The following is a 20112-nucleotide window of genomic DNA, read 5'->3' as shown; positions in this document are numbered from 1 at the left end:
ACCTAAAAAGTTAATCAGCAAATCAAAAGCCTGTCAGTGCCCTTGACTTGCATTAAGGCAGTGCTTGGTGCTATTAAGCAACCAGCAAATCACTGGCTTACATTCCTTATCCGAGGGCCTGAGTGATGTCAACCCTGAACTTGCAACCTGTCGTGTCCACATCAGCAGTGAATTAAACCAAAAGGACACTCCTCTCCAATTGAGCACACTTCCCAGCTTTCATCTGAGCCCCCAAGAAACAATCAGTCAGTTGCCTCTGTTCAGACAGGCTGTTTTTCGTGTCAAGATCCCACGTGGACTGCGCTCTTGGGAAATAGGGCCCCAGGGTGAATAGGGTTCACCAGCCCTCTGCTGACGACACATGGGATGAGGATTCTGCTGGTCAGGGCCTGACTCCAAGTTGTACACTCACTTTTCTAGGAGCACAGATGCAATCAAGAGGAACGTTCCAAGTACTGGGAATGAGAAGCTCTAAATGTGAGAGGATCCCTAGAATTAGTTACGAAATCAAAATGCACAGAATGATGGGGACTTTCCCTCCAATATATGAACTTTCCAGTCTTCTTGATTCAGGTCTACACTGCCAGAGGAAAGCTGGGCACTGATGGTGTAGACAGTGAACCCGGATAACTTCAGGCCCACCTGGGGGGCCTGCAGCATTCCACGGGGACCCCTCCTCCTGAACTGAACCTCGGTGGTTCAGTCGATTAGAAAGGGAGAAGTGAGCTCCTGCGTTTCCAAAGTGAGGAGATGAAAGATCCACTTGAAAAGACACTCCGTACGGCATGCACAGCCCTGTGCACGTACGTCCAGCTGCCGCTGTACACGTGCCTCCTGGGAGTCCTTGGTTAAAGGGACAGTAGAGTGTAGGGGACACAAGCATGGATTCTGGAGCCAGGCTGCCCACTTTGCATCCTAGCTCTAGCTCTTCCCAGCAGTGTGGCCCTGGACAAGTGACTTAACCTCTCTGCAGCTGGCTTTCCTCATCCGTGAAATGGGCATGACTACAGCATGTGTCTCCCGGGCAGGGGGCGGCGGCGGCGGCGGGGGGGGGGCGGGGGGTGGGGCGGGGCTGGGAAGCATGAACGGGCACAGCCAGGCATGGGACTTACAGCAGCCTTGTCGGTAGGAGGCGCCCGTAAATATAAGCTGTTGTTGTCACCTGCCAGCGAATGTGGCCTTTCCTCCCACCCCACCATGCTTCTTTTCTCATTTCTCATCCTCCATCGAGTCCATCTCCTCTTCATCTCTACTCTCACCCCCCCTCTCTCATAATCCATCCATCTCCTTCTGTGTACAACACCAACCTTGGATACAGATGAACTCCTTCTATTTCTTGCCTTAACTATCCACGTTCTCCAGCACTCTGCCTGTCCTTTAAGGAGAACCTCTAGTAAAAAGTTTCCCAACCTCAGGTTACCATCATCATCCACCAGCGTGCACCCAGGTGCACGTGTGCGCACACACACACACACACACACACACACACACACACATAGTATTTTCCAGAAACTTAAGTGACATGTTCAGGCTTACCCAGCCAATTAGTGATTGAGTCCAGATAAGAACCTGAGTCTCCCGACTCCCAGTCTGTTGAGCACCCCTTGGCACTAGGCAGTCTTCATGGACGTGACTTACAAAAAGCAACTGACAAAGAACGTCATGCTCTTAAGACACAGGCATGGATACAGGGAGGGAGAAGAGACAGGGACTCCATCTCAGCTGGGAACTGAAGGTCAAATGAGGTGACCTAGGCTATTAGCAGCAAAGAAATGTGACCAAAGAGCGGTTCAATCTCAAGGCTGAGTGAGATCTTGTTGATAAAAAGATAAAGGATCTCTGACTTTTTTTAAATTACTTTTTTATTGCAGTAGAGTTGCTTTACAATATTATGCTGGTTTCTACTGTACAGCAAAGTGAATCAGCTCTACGTGCACATATATGCCCTCTTTTTTGGATTTCATTCTCATTTAGGCCACCACAGAGCACTGAGTAGAGTTCCCTGTGCTATACAGTAGGTTCTCATTAGTGATCTTTTTTTTTTGTAAATTTATTTATTTATTTATTTATTTGTTTATTTATTTATGGCTGCCTTGGGTCTTTGTTGCGGCACGCGGGCTTCTCATTGCGGTGGCTTCTCTTGTTGTGGAGCACGGGCTCTAGGCATATGGGCTTCAGTAGTTGCAGCACGTGGGCTCAGTAGTCGTGGCTCACGGGCTCTAGAGCGCAGGCTCAGTAGTTGTGGCGCACAGGCTTAGTTGCTCCACGGCATGTGGGATTTTCCCGGACCAGGGCTTGAACCCGTGTCCTCTGCATTGGCAGGCGGATTCTTAACCACTGTGCCACCAGGGAAGTCCAGTGATCTATTTTATACATAGTATCAATAGTGTATATATGTCACTCCTAATCTCCCAATTCATCCCACCCCCACCTTTCCCCTTTGGTATCCATACGTTTGTTCTCTATGTCTGTGTCTCTATTTCTGCTTTGTAAATAAGAGGATCTCTGACTTTTAAGGATGTGTTGAAACAAACAATTATTCTACCAGATCTACCTTAATTGGGGTCGTACATGTTTTTACACTTTTAAGCAATTTAACACGTACCTGTCCAAGTCACTATAATTTTTTCTTTTCTCATTTTAAACTGAGGAGGTTGGAAGGTTGGAGTCAAGGGGATTTGCAAAATTGGCAGGTGGACTGATGCAGAGTGTGAGAATAGCTGAGTCAAGAGGGAGCCCTTGCCCCTTTCTCGGCCAATCCCTGGATCTTCCTCCTATTCGGTTCCTTCAAGTGCAAGTTCCCCACGGCCCAAGACAACTTCTCTGATCCTGCCGGGCCCCAGTGACTTTCCCTCCCCTCAACGCTAATCACATGTATTTGGCATCACTACCACCCTTTAAAAGACTATTTTAAAATTGATGTATAATTAAATGCAAACACCTTATGTATATATCTTGATGACTATTACACACACAGAAACATACACACACGTGAGCATCCTCTAGATCAAGATACAGAACATTTCCAGTGCCCCAGCAGGTTCCCTCGGGATCCTTCCTGGTGGATAACCAGGCTCCACTCTTCATACACACCAAGGAAACTGCTATTCTGATTCTATCATCACAGATTAGTTTTGCTTAATTTCAAACCTCATATAAATCTAATCATGCACTACAATATGTACTCTTTTGTATCTCACTTCTTTTATTCACCATGTTCTTTTTTTTCCTCTGTGGTATTCCATTGTATGAATATTCTGTAATTTATTTATCCATTCTCCTCTTGATGAACATTTGAGTTCTTTTCACTTTTTTGGCTATTATGAATAAATGGGCTATGAACATTCCTTTTTTAAAAAAATATTTTATTTATTTATTTGATTTGATTGCACCGGGTCTTAGTTGCAGGAGGGGGGCTCCTTAGTTGAAGCTCACCGGCTCCTTAGTTGCAGCATGCAGTCTCCTTGATTGTGGCAATGGAACTCTTAGTTGCAGCCTGCACATGGGATCTAGTACCCTGACCAGGGATCGAACCTGGGGCCCCTGCATTGGGAGCGTGGAGTCTTATCCAGTTCACCACCAGGGAAAGCCCCGAACATTCCTTTTCACATATGTGGTGGACGTAAGTACTAATTTATATATCAGGTATATATCAGGAGTGGAACTGATGGGGATAGCTTTACTAGGTATAGCTAAACAGTTTTCAAAAGTGTCAATACCAGTTTACACGCTCACAAGTATATATATGGAGTATTGCAAAAATGCCTACAATCCTCTTCCTTATACACCCAGTGACTTTATATTCTCTTCACATCAAAAAATGAAGCACATTTCTCCATTTTTTGATTTTGTGACTTGTTTTGGCTTTTACTAATAAGTAGGACTATTAAGTTTTGTAAGTTTCAGGCCAACATATTAAGGCCTTAAGGCCATGTGCCCACTGTCCCGGACCCCTGCCCAGTTACTCTGTGAATATTTAATTTTTTATTGACGCATAGTTAATTTACAATGTTGTGTAGTTTCAGGTGTACAGAAATGTGATTCAGTTATACATATATATGTATATAACTTTATATAAAAAATACATATATTTTTCAGGTTCTTTTCCATTATAGGTTATTACAAGATATTGAATATAATTCCCTGTACTATACAGTAGGTCCTTGTAGTTTATGTATTTTATATAGATAGTGTGTATCTGTTAATCCCAAACTTCTAATTTATCCCTCTCCTCCCACCCCTTTCCTTTTTGGTAACCATAAGTGAATGGTTGTTCTTTTAAGCCTTTAATTTCGGGGTGATTTGTTACACAGAAAAAGGTAACTGATAAAATATGGGATTTCCAGTTGCTCCACATCTTCACCAACCTTTGTTAGTGTCAAATGCTTAAATACTCTGGTAAGGACCTACCACATTTTAAAATTCACTTCCGTACATGTCCTTACTTGCTTAACTGCTTTTTAAAGTTTTTGAAGACAAAGACCATGCTTTACACAATAACTATAATATCAGTATTTGTTGGTAGCATCAATCATACTAAAAGCTTTCCATGAGATAAACAAAACTTATTCCTAACAACCAGAAATCTTAAGGCTGCAAAGAATGATGTAACAGCTGTCAGCTAATTCAGGTTCTTGCAGTAGGAAATTATGAAATTAAAAACCAATCAAATAGTTTTCAATAATTGTGAAATGGTATGTATCACACTAACCAGCCCACAGATAACAATTATAAAATCTGGATAAGATATGATAAAGCAACTATTTGGAGGCACTGGAGAGTGACTGAAAGCAGGCAGAAACTGAAGGGAAGCCAACTCTTGAAAAAGGGAACTGCACTGGGTGACATTTGTATTTATACAGCAGTTTCTCTGCTTGTATGTTTCCTCATTCCTCATAGCATGGAACAGCTTGAACTCAAACAGAAAACTAAAGTTTCATTGGCTCGAGGAGTCAGTGGACAGAGCTTGGGGCAACAGACTGAGTAATTGGAAAGTGGTAAGCTGTGACAAAGCAAGAGAGTAGCATGGACATATATACACTACCAAACGTAAAATAGATAGCTAGTGGGAAGCAGCCGCATAGCACAGGGAGATTAGCTCGGTGCTTTGTGACCGTCTGGAGGGGTGGGATAGGGAGGGTGGGAGGGAGGGAGACGCAAGAGGGAAGAGATATGGGGACATATGTATATGTATAACTGATTCACTTTGTTATAAAGCAGAAACTAACACACCATTGTAAAGCAATTATACTCCAATAAAGATGTAAAAAAAAAAATTACAGAAAGTGGGAGGAGGGGAGTCCTGGAAGGTACAGGGTCACAGAAGAATAAACCCTCAAATCTGTGTGTAAACGTTGCTCATATCCTTGGCTATGGTACAGAACCAACGTGAAAGCGATCATGATAGCCAAATCTGGAACAACTTGAGCAAAATATATATTTAGCAACAGTGTTGGATTATAGCCCATAGGATAAACTAAATATCCATGAACCCACACTGATATAAATAAATGACTAAATAAATGGTCGAGAAAGAATGGCCCTTCCTAACAGAAGAATTATAATAAATAAATGGAGAAGTAAGGATGGAAATAGAAAACCACCGGTAGAACACCATGGTAGTAATTGTTGGCAGGCAAGATCCACTGATGGATGCTGAAGTTAGTGGGTGAAAGTATTTGAAGAAAAACTACAGTTGCATAGCTTAAAACATATGTACTCCAAATTATTTATTAGTTACACAGATAAAAACGATAACTTTACAATGAGAAATCCAGCAGATAACACCTTACACAAGTGATCAAGTTACCATCATCAGTTATAAGATATAGTGACATCATGTACCCACTGAGGAGAGCACATCACCTGTGCAGTATTCTTGCTACAACGCATAACCTCAATCTAATCATGATAAAACAACAGGAAGCACCACATTGAAGGACATTCTACAAAATAACTGACCAGTCTTCTTCAAAACGGTCAAGGTGATGAAGGTCAAGGAAAAATTGAGGAACTATCACAAATTGGTGCAGACTAAAGAAACGTAACAAGTAATGCGACGTAACGAGTAATGCGACGTAACGAGTAATGTGACGTAACGAGTAATGCGACGTAACGAGTAATGTGACGTAACGAGTAATGCGACGTAACGAGTAATGCGACGTAACGAGTAATGCGACGTAACGAGTAATGCGACGTAACATTCTGAATTGGCTCCTGGATCAGAAGAAAGACATTATTATGTTGTACCCCTTAAACGTACACATGTTGTATGTCAAATATATCTTAGTAAAACTGGAAAAAAAATTTTAAAAATTAAAAAGGACATTAGTGGGAAATCTGGTGAGATCAATATAAAATCTATAGCTTAGCTAATAGTATTCCACCAATGTTAATTTCTGGGTTTTGCTGATGCTGGGAGCTCTTTGTACTATTTTTGAACACCTCTGTATGTCTTACATTATTTCAAAGTATAAATTAACAAAAAATCCTTGGGTCACTCCTGAGCTGTATATGTGCAAGGGGAGAGTCAAAGGAGCCCGGTGGAAAGTAACAACTGAAAAGCTGAAAGAACGGAATGGAGATTTCAGCTACCTCTCATTTCAGGAGAAGCAGAGTCTGGAGTGTGAATCCAGAAAAGTTAACTGCCTGTAGATAAAAAAAATCAACACTGCAGAGTTTGATAATAGAATCCAGAGTCTCCATAACATGTCACCCACAATGTTCAGTATACAATAGAAAAACTAGAATTACAAAGACATAGGAAAGACGTAACTTCTCTCTAGTCTGAAGAAAAGGAAGTCAATTGAAACCAACACTGAGATCATCTAGATATTGGAATTAGCAGGTAGGGAACCTTAAAGCAACTATTATAAATATGTCCAAATGTCTAAAAAGAAAATATAACCAAAGTGAATGAACAAATGGGGGAATCCGAGCAAAGAAAGGGAAACTGAAATCAAAAACAAAACACAAATGGAAAGTCCAGACCTGAAAAAGTACGGCATGTGTAATGAAAAATTCTCTGGATGGGCTTGACGCAGAATGGAGATGGTAGTGGGCACGGCTGGGGAACTTGAGGAATGATAATCAGAACTCTTTCTACCTGAAAAACAAAGAGAAAAGAGATTTAGAAAATAGACTCTGTGATATGTGGGATAGTATAAAGCATTCTTGCATATGGGTAAATTGTACCCCAAAAAGCAAGAATGAGGGAATGGGACAGAAAAAAAAATATTGACAGTGTAGTGGCTGAAAATTCCCTAAATCAAGTAAAAGGCATAAATTTAGGGATTTAAGTTAGGGTCTTTAAAGAGGTAATTAAGTTCAAATGAGGCCGTTAAAATGGGCCCTAGACCAATGTGCTGGTGACCTCATAAAAAGAGGACAGTAGGACAGACACACCCAGAGGAAAGACCACGTGAGGATACAGCGGGAAGGTGGCTGTCTGCAGCCAAGGAGACAGGCCCCAGAATGAAACCAGCACTACTGACACCCTGATCTCAGATTTCTTGCCTCTGGAATTGTGAGAAAAGAAATGTCTGTTGCTTAGGCCACCCAGTCTTTGGTCCTTTGTTATGGCAGCCCTAGCAAACTCATACAGTGATCAATCATCTAGACCTTATTGTTTGTATAGAACACTATACCCTCCAGTTGCAGGATACACATCTTTTCAAGTATAATTTATGCTTTCTGATACTATTGAAAACGTCTGCTGTTATGTATAATAAATAAATAAGCCCTATAACTACATAGGAATAAAATTAACAAAAGATGGGCAAGACTGAAAACTGCAAAATATTGCTGAGAGAAATTAAATAAGACCTAAAACTTAGAGACAGAAACCATGCTTATGGGTGAAACCATACCCATTGGTGTTATTAAGATGTCAATGGACCCCAAATTGATTTATATATTCAATGCAATCCCAATCATAATCTCAGTAGCTTTTTAAAAAAATAGAAATTGGCATAGTGATAAATTGTATTTTGCCAAAATTTAAAAATTCTGCTTATCAAAAAAGACCATTCAGGGCTTCCCTGGTGGCGCAGTGCTTGAGATTCCGCCCGCCGATGCAGCGGACCCAGGTTCGTGCCCCAGCTCGGGAGGATCCCACATGCCGCGGAGCGGCTGGGCCCGTGAGCTATGGTCGCTGGGCCTGCGCGTCCAGAGCCTGTGCTCCGCAACGGGAGAGGCCACAACAGTGAGAGGTCCGCATACCGCAAAAAAAAAAAGACCATTCAGAAAATGAATAGGCAAGCCACATACTGAAAGAAAACATTTACAAGTTATATATCTGATAAAGAATTTATATACAGAATATATAACTCAATAATAAAAAAAACAACCCAATTTAAAAATTGGCAATAGACTTGAATTGCACAAAGATATGCGAATAGCCAATAAGCACGTTAAAAAGTGCTTAATAGAATTAGCTATCAGGGAAATGAAAATAAACCCAGTATATTTCATATATGCGAAATGCTAAAAAAGAGCAAAACTATGCCAAAAATTTTTTTTAGTTGCTTCTGGGGATAGCAGTTCAGGAGAGATTGGGAAGAGACACAAAGGAACTTTCTGGGTGTGATAGAATTGTTTTCTGTTGACACAGATGTGTTACATGAGCATATGCATTTTTCAAAACATTGAATTGTGCACTTAAGATATAATATATGCTTTTTCACTGTAGGTAAATTTTACCTGATCTGGACCATTTCAAAACAACAGCAACAACAACAAAAAAACCCCACTTAAGTCAATTTCCTCTGTCTAAAGGAATCACATCTGTAAATTACTGGAATTCACACTTCAGATTGTTAAAAATGAATTTATTGGTCTGGTAATAATCTTGACTTTTAAACACCCATGAAAGTGCCCCGGTAGAAAAACAGATTAAAAAATTTTTTTCCCCTTTGACATAAGTAGGAACTAATACTCCCATCAAGGTCAGCTCTCCGAGATAATAATGACATGTTTATATTAACAAATACCTCGAAGACCTTGACATTTGGTATTGTTTTTCTTCTCACTTTAATTTATAACCCCAGACTTGAAGGTAAAGTTGTTTTTCCTTCAATGTTTTCTCTTACAGGAAATGCGCATGCTCGTTAACTATCTTGTGATTACTGATCGAGTACAGGGGAGAAGGTGAAGGAAGAGAAGAAAGGAGGGAACAAACATTTACTGGACAATGACCTAAGCTGGCCACTGTGTTCCGTGTTTTCTGCGATTCTCACAATACACTACTCAGGTGTTGGGAGCCCCATTTTCTGGGATACAGGCAGGTAGGGCAGTCCTGCAAGCTCTGCCCAGGACACCTTGGACTTGCAAACTGGGTGTATTCATGTCCTATGGCTGCCATGACAGATTACCACAGACATGGTGGCTGAAAACAACACAGATTTATTATCTTACAGTCCTGGGAGTCAGAAATTCAAAATGAGTTCTGGGGCTAAAATCAAGGTGTTGCCAAGACTGGTTCCTTCTGGTGGCCTTTCTGGAGAAATCTGTTTCCTTGCTTTTTTCAGCTTCTGGAGGCTGTTCTCATTCCTCAGCTTGTGTTCCCGCCATACATTTTTTCCTCTTGATTCCTTTGTCACATCACCTTCTTCTTATGTAGTCAAATCTCTCTTTTCCTACTTATGAAGATACATATGACATTGCGTCCACCCAGACAATCCAGGATAATCTCTCCATCTCAAAATCCTTAATTCAGTCACAGCTGCAAAGTCCCTTTTGCCATAAAGAGTAGGATTCACATGGTTCCAGGCATTAGGTGTGGACTTTTTGGGGGGCTATAATTCAGCCTGCCACGTGGGGCAGAGAATGTCATGTTGTGGGTATACAAATTCTTAAGGTAAACACAGCACTTCTCTCTGGGGTATCCATTGCTGTCAAAGATTTCTGGTAAAAAGTTACATTTTAATATTGAAACAAGCATAGATATATAACAGAGTAAATACAAAATTTGCATGACTTTTTTGAAGAAATAAATTTTTATCATAGACAATTTCAAACTTTTGCAAAAGCAGCAACAATAGTATTATAAAACTCCATGGAACCATCACTCAACTTCAACAACCATCAAGTCGTGGGTAATTTAGTTTCATCTGTAGCTCCATCCACTCCCCCGATTCTGGACTATTGTGTAGCAAATCCTAAATACATCATTTCATCTGTAAATATTTTAGTATGTATCTCTGAAGGAGGATTTTTTTTTAAGTAAAACCATAATACTGTTATCCCACTAAAAATGAACAGTAGTTAATTGCATCAAATATCTAGTCAATGTTAAGATTTTCCCAGTTTGTCTCATAATTTCTTTATAGTTAATTTGTTCAAATCAGGAGCAAATAAGTTGCATGTGTTGCAATTGGTTGAAATGACTCTGAAGTCTCTTGCTAAATTTGTAGGCTTCCTCTCCCTCCTACTTTTTAAAATTTAATTTGGAATTTATTTGTTGAGGAAATGAGTTATTTGCCCTGAAGAGTTTGCCAGTTGGATCCCATGTGGGTTTAGTCATGTTCCCCATTCCCTGTATTTCCTGGAAAGTGAAGTTAGATCTGGAGGCCGGATCAGATTTACGTTCAATTTTTTTTTTTTTTTTGGCAAGAATACCTTATATGTGGTGTGGTGTCCTACACTCAGGGGACACAGTGTCCAGTTGTATCTTTTTGTGTGATGTGATCAGCCAGTGAGATCCTTTAACGCATTAAGCATTGTAAAAATGGTGATTTCTTTATTCCTTCTTCACTTATTAGCTACCATCCTTCTGAAAAAACAAAACGAAACAACAACAACAAAGAAAACAAACAAAGAAACCCTTCCTTTATGAACTATTTGGTTACTCGAGGTACAGTTCATATCAAGGTGGGACAAATATTTGATTTACTTGTTTGTTTCCTTCTTTCCTTTTTTTTTTTCATTTTGCCAGTTTTCAAAATAATAGTTGGATTTTCTAGCATCTTCTAGCAGTGAACAGTGAGAGGTTTTGTTTGTTTGTTTGTTTTCGTTTTTATTCTGAATCACTGTGAACTCGTGCAATTAAACCTGTGTGTTCCAATCCATTACAGCTATTATCTTTACTGATGCACAAATTACCTCATACAGTATTTGGACAGTGAGAGCCTCTTCATGTCGGTTACATTAGTAGTTTGCTTTGTTTTGGTTTTTATAGCTTCTTTGCTTTCTGGAATGACAAGATGTTCCAGGCTCATTTTGTACATTTCTTACCCCAGATTATGGATTCAGCCATTTCTGTAAGGACTCCTGGTTTCTTTCAGTAGGAAATATTTAGCTATCATAATCTGGGTGCTAAGGGTGCTTATTGCTACTGAATTGGTTACAATGCTCAGGCCGAGTCAATGTAGAGAGCTAGGAAACATTTATTTTTTAAGGTAAAAATATCATGAGTTCATACTTATATTTTGTTTGTTTGTTGTGCTTGTTTTCCTGTTTTTAATTATTTTCTTTTCTCTCATACTGATACTTTTAAATTCAAAATCATCACCGTGGAGGTTTAATTAACTTTAACTTTCTTAGCTGCATCTCTTTTTTCCAAAATTTAAAATCCTATTCCCCTAAATAATTATAATTACTCAATATACAATACAATCTCAGAATAATAATATTAATATCAACAACAGGATTACTGAAAACAGTTTTAGATCTCTTTTTGGGGATTGGGGCAGGGTTGTTTTTTTTTTTTTTTTTTTGTGGTATGCGGGCCCCTCACTGCTGTGGCCTCTCCCGTTGCGGAGCACAGGCTCCGGACGCGCAGGCCCAGCGGCCATGGCTCACGGGCCCAACCGCTCCGCGGCATGTGGGATCCTCCCGGACCGGGGCACGAACCCGTGTCCCCTGCATCGGCAGGCGGACTCTCAACCACTGTGCCACCAGGGAAGCCCGGGGCAGGGTTTTTTTTTGCTGTTGCTGTTGTTCTTGGAGTATCTCCTACAAGATATGTATAGTCAACTTCATGTTTTAGTCACTTGAAATTGTTCTTCTGTATGAAGTTATGCTACCACTAAATATATTAAATATTGCAATATTTAGAGATCACTTTAAAATTTTTATTTTGTTTTATAATTATGTAATATTTATAAAATTTTTACCTGATTCCAAAATCAAATATACAAAATAAGGTGTATCTACAGAGCTCTAGCTTCTATTCTTCTCTCTTCCTGTTACTTTCCACCCAAGTAAGCACTTTAGAAAAAACTGTTTTTGGTTTATCCTTCAATTAAAAATAAATAAATAAATATGTATATATATTCATTCTTTCCCTTTCTCCCTTTTTAGATGTGCAGTAGCAAACTACATTTCTTTTTTTTTTTATCTTGCTTTTTTTTCACTTAATTTATCTCTCCATGGCATGTAGAGATACTTTTTCTTTTTTACAGATACATAATGCTGCCCTTGTGTAGCTATATGACAACTTATCCATCCAGTTTCCAGTTGGTGGCTGTTTGGGTTGTTTTCAGTCTTTGTTATTTTAGATAGTGCTGTGATACCTTGGGTTCATGTTTTTATCATACTTTTGTCATCACATTTTTGGAATCGATTCCTGAAAGTGAGAATTCTGTGTCAAGGGATACATACATATGTAATTGTGTTAGACGTTGACAACTCCTTTCTGTAGAAGTTATAATATCTTGCATTCTCATCAGGTAGGAAACTACCTGTTTTCCCAGACAATAGTCTGGGCAGCTGATTATGTTGTCAAACTTGCGGATTTTATCAAACTGATAGGTGAGCTGTTGGCTTTCAGTGTAGTTTAAAAATCAGGGTGGTGGAGAATCCCTTCACATGTTAAATGTTTGCTTTTCTTTAACTGTGACCTTGCTCTCACATTTCTTGTTGCAACACATTTTTGAATAAGAAAGGATATGTTTAAGAAATATTTTTGAAGTCCAGTTATGTCTGAAAATGTGAACAGTACATGGATCGTGATTCAAGTGGGTAATTCCCATGTAAATATTATTTGACCTCTGAACTTTGAACTTTCTAGCTTCTGAAATTGAGTTGCTGATGAGAAGTCTAACACCATTCTGATTCTTGCACCTCTTTTCTCTGTGAAACTTTGGAATCTTTTCTGAAGCTTGGAGTTCTGGTATTTTACAACGCTAAGTCCGGGTGTGAGCTTATTTCATTCTTTGCGCTGGGCAGTTGGTATATCCTTTCTATCTGAAGAGTGATATCTTTTAGCTCTGAGAAATTATATTGTATTATTCCTTTGATTATTTGTTCTCCTTTATTTTATCTTTCCTGTCTGTTTGAACAACCTGTTAGTCAGATGTTGGACCTCTTGGACTGATAGCTTATGCCTCTCATCTTTTTTCCCCACTTTTTATATTTCTTAGTTATTTTACTATATTTTCTGTGAATTTTCTTCAATGTTATCCTCCAGTCCTTCTACCATGGATGCAACACTGCCTCAAATCTCTTTAAAGATACATAATTTATATCTTTGATACTTAAGGTCTCTCTAGTATTATTCCCGATCCAGGAGTCACAATCTTCACTTTTGGACCAGTCTGCGTTGAGTTTAGGTGTTTGGTATGGGTGTTAAAAACTATTCCCTAATTGAGACCTTCCTCTGGTTATACACAAAAAAAGATGAAAAGCACTAGGGGGACACAAAGGGGTGCTTGGAAAGAAAGCAGGGACTGACTTAAGAATTTTATACTGGAAATATATTCTTCCCTTACATGATATTGTAATTCTCCGGAGTTAGCCCCCTTGAGAGACTATATTTTGAAAACTACAAGGTATTATCAAATGTATGGAGTTGAATTTCAACGATTTGGTGTAGTGGTATGACCACGGTATTTAGGGTCAAGAGTCTGAGGTTCTAGACTGGAATCTGTGTATTAGTCACGACTCTTGGTAGTAAGCGACAGAAACCTGATTCTAACTAGCTTAAACACCAGTGGTTTTTTTTTTTTTTTTTTTTTTTTTTTTTTTTTTTTTGCGGTACGCGGGCCTCTCACTGTTGTGGCCTCTCCCGTTGCAGAGCACAGGCTCCCGACGCGCAGGCTCAGCAGCCATGGCTCACGGCCCCAGCTGCTCCGCAGCATGTGGGATCTTCCCAGACCGGGGCACGAACCCGTGTCCCCTGCATCGGCAGGCGGACTCTCAACCACTGCGCCACCAGGGAAGCCCACCAGTGGTTTTTTAACGGGAACACTTTGTGAGGGGTGCCTGCAGAACTGGGGGGGAGTGTGGTGGGAACTGGGATACTGATGTTACTCTTGATCTCCACCTCACACCTTGCTTCTCTCTGACGGTCAGTGTCATGCCAGGCTGTTCCACCTAGCTGGGGACATGGCTGATGACAGTTCTGGGGTCATGAGTCAAGAGGACAGGGTGAGCAGAGGACTCTCCCTCCAAGCTTTGACATGAAAAGTTCCAGGGATGGACTTGGACAGGCTCCAGCTCTGACACCTGCTCACCGAGAGCCAATCTCTGTGGCCAGGAAGGTGGTGGCTGAGACTGGTGAGAGCCCACCTCTGGGATGGGGCAGGAGTCGGGTAAGACCCTCAAGATGGGAAGCCCTACCACAACCATGCTGTTGAGGGGGAAGGGGAAACAGTTTTCCCGAGAAAGGGGAAGAGCGCTGGACATCTAACAGCCCGGATGTCTACCGTTCTCTTCCACCAGCCAGACCCATGACTTCTGAGACAAACCAGATCTCACTCTTCTATTTGTGGATACTTCATGAGGATGAAGTATCTCTGTGATTCTTTTCCAGCTCAAACACATGATTTTGCTGAAAAGTCACAAGTTCTTCTCCTTATTCCTTTTTAACTTGCATGAGAATTAAATATCTCTGTTAAAGACCGGAAAATCGTGATTCCACACATTAACTAGGAGAGGGAAACAGAACTATTTAAAGAACATCCTGCCTCTGAGAAGTTTTCAGAAGGTGAAGCATATTCCTGTAGTTATTGTTTCACCCCTGGAACACGGATATAAATATCTAACCACCCTCTTCCCACAGTGTATTTGATCGCCCTAAGGAGGCTCTGATTGTGGCAGAAGGTCCCTGGGGGCTGACTACGCGGCATGGCTTTCTCTGGGTGCCAGCTAGTCGGGGAGGGCAGTGCAAGTGCCATGTGGCTCCCAGCCACCTCTCTACCGGTAAGAGCTGGACCAAACACTCTTCAAATGCAGCTGCACCCAGTTCCCTAAATACTAAAGGGGCTAGCTGGCTGACTCGGATGACCTGTAATCACACCTCTTTGTCATTCTTTTTTTTTTTCTTTTTTCCGTGATCATCTCACAATACACACCTCATTGTCATTCTATGTGTAAGTGTGAGGAAGTGCATGCAATTAACATCTAGTCCCTGATCGTAATCAGACGCCATTAATTTCTGATTTTCCCCAATTGTCAGAGCACTTTTAAAAAGTCAAATTTTCTCCGTCAAAACTGTCAAGGTCTCATGCATTTCTTCTCCCACTTTTCCTGTTCCTCCTTCTCTACCCCAGTTATAGTTTCTTGCTTCACCTCTTTCTCTTTCTCTAATGCTAGCCATAGATATTAAATTAGACTAGCATTTGATTGTTAATTACACCAAGTCTTTTAAACCCAGCCAGAAATGAGGGTTGAATCAGATAGTCCAAGTAACGGGTACGTTGGGCAAGATGGACTGAAGGATAGGGACTTCCCTGGTGGCACAGTGGTTAAGAATCTGCCTGCCAATGCAGGGGACGTGGGTTTGAGCCCCGGTCTGGGAAGATCCCACATGTTGCAGAGCAACTAAGCCTGTGCACCACAGTTACTGAGCCTGCGCTCTAGAGCCCGCGAGCCACAACTACTGAGCCTGCGCACCTAGAGCCCATGCTCTGCAACAACAGAAGCCACCGCAGTGAGGAGCCCACACACACCACAATGAAGAGTAGCCCCCGCTCGCAGCAAAGAGAGAAAGCCCGTGTGCAGCAACGAAGACACAACGCAGCAAAAATACAGTATAAATAAATAATTTTTTTTTTTAAAAAGATGGACTGAAGGATAGAATCAAGACAGACCTTATTTTGAATTTTGCTTCCTATTATGCCCTAAGAACTTATTTGGCGAGGATGGACTTCCCGTGCTCCTGGGCAAAGGTGGGCTGTGTGTGGGTTTCCTTCCAGTTGCCCCTCCAGATCCACTCTCTACCTTGATGTGTACGGATCACATCAATATGCTTCGTGCCCTCTGGGTTCCAGTTGGATTTGGGCAATGGGGAGCTCCAGCAGGAAACTGGAGGGAGGGATGAGAACAGGGTCAAGGAATTTCATTTCCAGTCTCCCTCCCTCGGAGGTCAGCTCAGCTGGCTGCATCCCTCGATGGAAGGGTGAGCCTCTCAAGGTGGTCTGCTCTTCCTAACTCTGTTTCCCTCCCTGCATACCTGTGGGTTGAGGGAGGCGTGGTGTCAGTTCCAATGCTATCAACCGTGGTTCCTTCTATCCCTGAGGTTTTCTCCTGCCACACAGTCTCCACCTTTGTTAGTTGACACTTTGTAAAGCAACCCTCCCCAAGTTGTTGGAATTTGAGTACTCCCCCACCCTCCCACTTAGGGAGTAAACAATGCTGCAGCCACTTTAGTTGCAGACAGAATCTCAATGATGAAATGACAGCATTCAGTCCAAGATATTAATCAACACTGCAATCCTCACTCCAGCATAAGAATCATCCCCCTCCTCCAGGTAGGATGTGTAAGTGGGCTCCTGCCTCTAGTGGGGGAAGGGCACATGGCTGGCTCTGCTCCTTTTTACACCTCATCTGGCCCCTGCTGATCCCATTCCTAGACTGAAGTGGGGGACAAAGGGGACAGGGCAGTTTCACTTGAACTGGTTCTTTCATAACCTGGTTTTGCACCCTCTGGCCTGGCATGATTAGAACCAGCTCTCTCTCCTGGTCCCTCAGAAACTCCCTGTACCCCACCCCCCAGCTGCACACCCAGGAGCGGGGAGTCTCCCCTTGGGCTTTCTGGTTCTCCAGGGGCCCTTTCACACGTGAATGCTCCCTGTTGGAGAATCTTCATCCTTCCAGGTCATCTTCTTGGGCAGAACTTAAAGTCCTAGGTGACCTTCCCACCAGCAAAATTCGTATCTAGTTGACGATCTATCTGGCTAACCTTTTTTTTTTTTTTTAAATGTATACATGTTTAATTAATTTAATTTATTTATTTTTGGCTGTGTTGGGTCTTTGTTGTTACACGCAGGCTTTCTCTAGTTGTGGCGAGCGGGTGCTACTCCTTGCTGCGGCGCGCAGGCTTCTCATTGCGGTGGCTTCTCATTGCGGTGGCTTCTCTTGTTGCGGAGCACGGGCTCTAGGCGCGCGGGCTCAGTAGCTGTGGCTCGCGGGCTCTAGAGCGCAGGCTCAGTAGTTGTGGCGCACGGGCTTAGTTGCTCCGCGGCATGTGGGATCTTCCCGGACCAGGGCTCGAACCCGTGTCCCCTGCATTGGCAGGCGGATTCCTAACCACTGTGCCACCAGGGAAGTCCCTATCTGGCTCACCTTTGTTGTGTGCCCCCCCACGCCCCCAAAACAACTCAACAGCCGAATTCTCCTGCAGTCCACTGTGTCTGCAAACATCTGGGGACACACAGGCACTGGGAATGGTTCCTTGAAGTCTCCTCTCAGCCAGACTGAAGCAAGTGGGCAGATACCCTTCACCCTATCTACTGGGGAAGAGGACTGGAGCTTACAACCCAGCCAGTCTCCAAAGAAACGCTCATGAAGTCATCCCTGTCACCACTTACTCCAGTCTCTAGTATTCCCCAAATGTGGGAGGAGGTTTAAGGGCAGGAGTGAATTAGCTCTCCAATATCCGCTCTGAACATTCCTCCGGGGCGTGGGGTGGGAGAAGCCATGGGTCTCACACATTCTGGTAAGTCGTCTTTACCTCATCTTGGACTCTCAGTTGGAACCTCAATTTTAACAGGCTGTAACAGACTGTTACACATGCTCTTAATTACTAGTAAAAAGATACAAAACAGTTCAGACTGGCTTCCACAGTAAAGAGAATTTATTGGTTCACATAATTGAAGAAGTCCAGCCATCACGTGCTCCATTTCTCTGTAATTCTCTCAGTTCTGCCCATCTGTGTTTACAAGGTGGCTGCCATACAACATGGGTATGTGCTTCCAGCCAACAAAGAGGATATCTCTTCCCTCAACCACTAAACAAGAGTCTTGAGATTTACTCTGACTGGATAAAATTTGACAACGTAAGTCAAGTTCTTATCCCGAGTCAATTCCTAAAGCCAGGGGAGCACCGTGTGCCGATTGGCTTAAGCCTGGGGCAGGAGCCATTCCTGCTCAGTCACTGTGGGAGAGACGTGGGCTCTCCCCATTCGGTTAAACCTCTGGGGACCCATTCTTGGAATTGGTGGTGGTGATGGGGCTTAGACTCAGCCTTATCCACATCTCCTAGCTGTGTAATTAAGAAGAAGGGTGGTAGGGCTTCCCTGGTGGCGCAGTGGTTGAGAGTCCGCCTGCCGATGCAGGGGACATGGGTGCGTGCCCCGGTCCGGGAGGATCCCACATACCGTGGAGCGGCTGGGCCCGTGAGCCATGGCCGTTGACCCTGTGCGGCCGGAGCCTGTGCTCCGCAACGGGAGAGGCCACAGCAGTGAGAGGCCCGCATACCGCACACACACACACAAAAAAATTACACCCACCCAGTCCAAGGTCATCGTATCCAAGCATCTCTTTTTGTCCCTACATAAAACATGATTTTGTGGGTATCTAAATATTTTATATTCGTAGTACAAACATACTCATGACTTTAAAAGGCGTTTATTTTGCCTTGGGGACAACTTTTCCATTAGACACAAAGCTGAGGGCCTGTGATATTTTTAGGGCCCCATGAAAATGTTTGAATTTTGAAGTCAGCAGGAAACAAATGAACTTTTAGGTCAAAGAAAATATTTTAAAGTATAATATTTGTGTATGTATCTTTATAGCAATACTGTTGTAAACTATTATGATGATGATGATTTATTTTAAAACAATGTTTTTAAAATTTAAATGGAGGAATGGGCCCAGCAAGGCACAAGTTCCTAGGACCGCTGAAAGTCATCAGGCGGCCCTGCTCTGCATTCCTTCCTTACTGGGATATCCCACAGTATTTAATGTTGCCAATAGGAACCCAAAGTCTGAGGCAAAGAGATTATCCCTTGAATTCCAAGGTTATTACCCATTTACTTGTACCAGAGATATTGTGCTTGAAAACAGCAGTCCTGCGAGGTCAGGCTTGCCTCCACAAAAGAAGCAGAGGAGGGAAGGCAATTCCACGGGTGAAATAAAAGCCTAAAATATCTGAAGAATTTTCTCCCACTTGGAGACTAATGAACATGGGCACAGTTTGCTAGACATAAAGTATTTTCATGCATATTATATCACGATCCCCATAACAACCCCACTGCAGTACTGACCCATGTAAACCATGAAAAATTAGACTCAGGGAAGGCAAGTAGCCTTTCCGGTTTCCTACACGGTTATACCTCCTGAAGGGTTAGGTCAACCCAAGGCTTTTGACTCCAAAGTTTTTGCTTGTTGCTGGTGGCCAGAGGCACTAAAGTTGGAAGCAAATTTTTTGGTAGATAGTTTACCTGACCAAGCAAAGTGGGCAGTGACTTAGGACACACCCAAAGGATTCTAAGAACAGACGTAGGACCTTGGGGGTTCCTTTCTTCCCAGATATGCCGCCAGGTTGTCCATGATGCAGCCGGTCCATTTCCCACCATCCTTTCCTATCCTAACCTGTGGTGCTTTAAAGTCAGAGGCCGGCTTTCAGGGGCAGCTGAGGAAGGCTGTCCTTACCAGACAGAAGGAATGCTCACTTGGTGCAAGGGGCGAGGGGCTCCCAGATCCAGACAGCAAAGGCACTTCCATGCTTTCCAGCGACACCACTGCTGCCCACACCCACCTTTCCAGCTTGTCCTTGCAGTGCTAGCCTGAGTGATCTGGGGCGCTTTCCGGGGTCTCGTTAGAGCAATAACAATGCATAAAAGGAACATGTGACAGGGTGGCTCCCCAACAACCCTTGCTTTCTCCACCTCAAGGAAGTTAGGCAGACAGACTAGAGCAGTGGCAACCAAAAGTGGAGGTGCCCCGACTG

The sequence above is a fragment of the Phocoena phocoena genome, chromosome 4 (genome assembly GCF_963924675.1).
Source record: "Phocoena phocoena chromosome 4, mPhoPho1.1, whole genome shotgun sequence".
NCBI lineage: Eukaryota > Metazoa > Chordata > Mammalia > Artiodactyla > Phocoenidae > Phocoena > Phocoena phocoena.
This window is presented reverse-complemented; position numbering follows the sequence as displayed.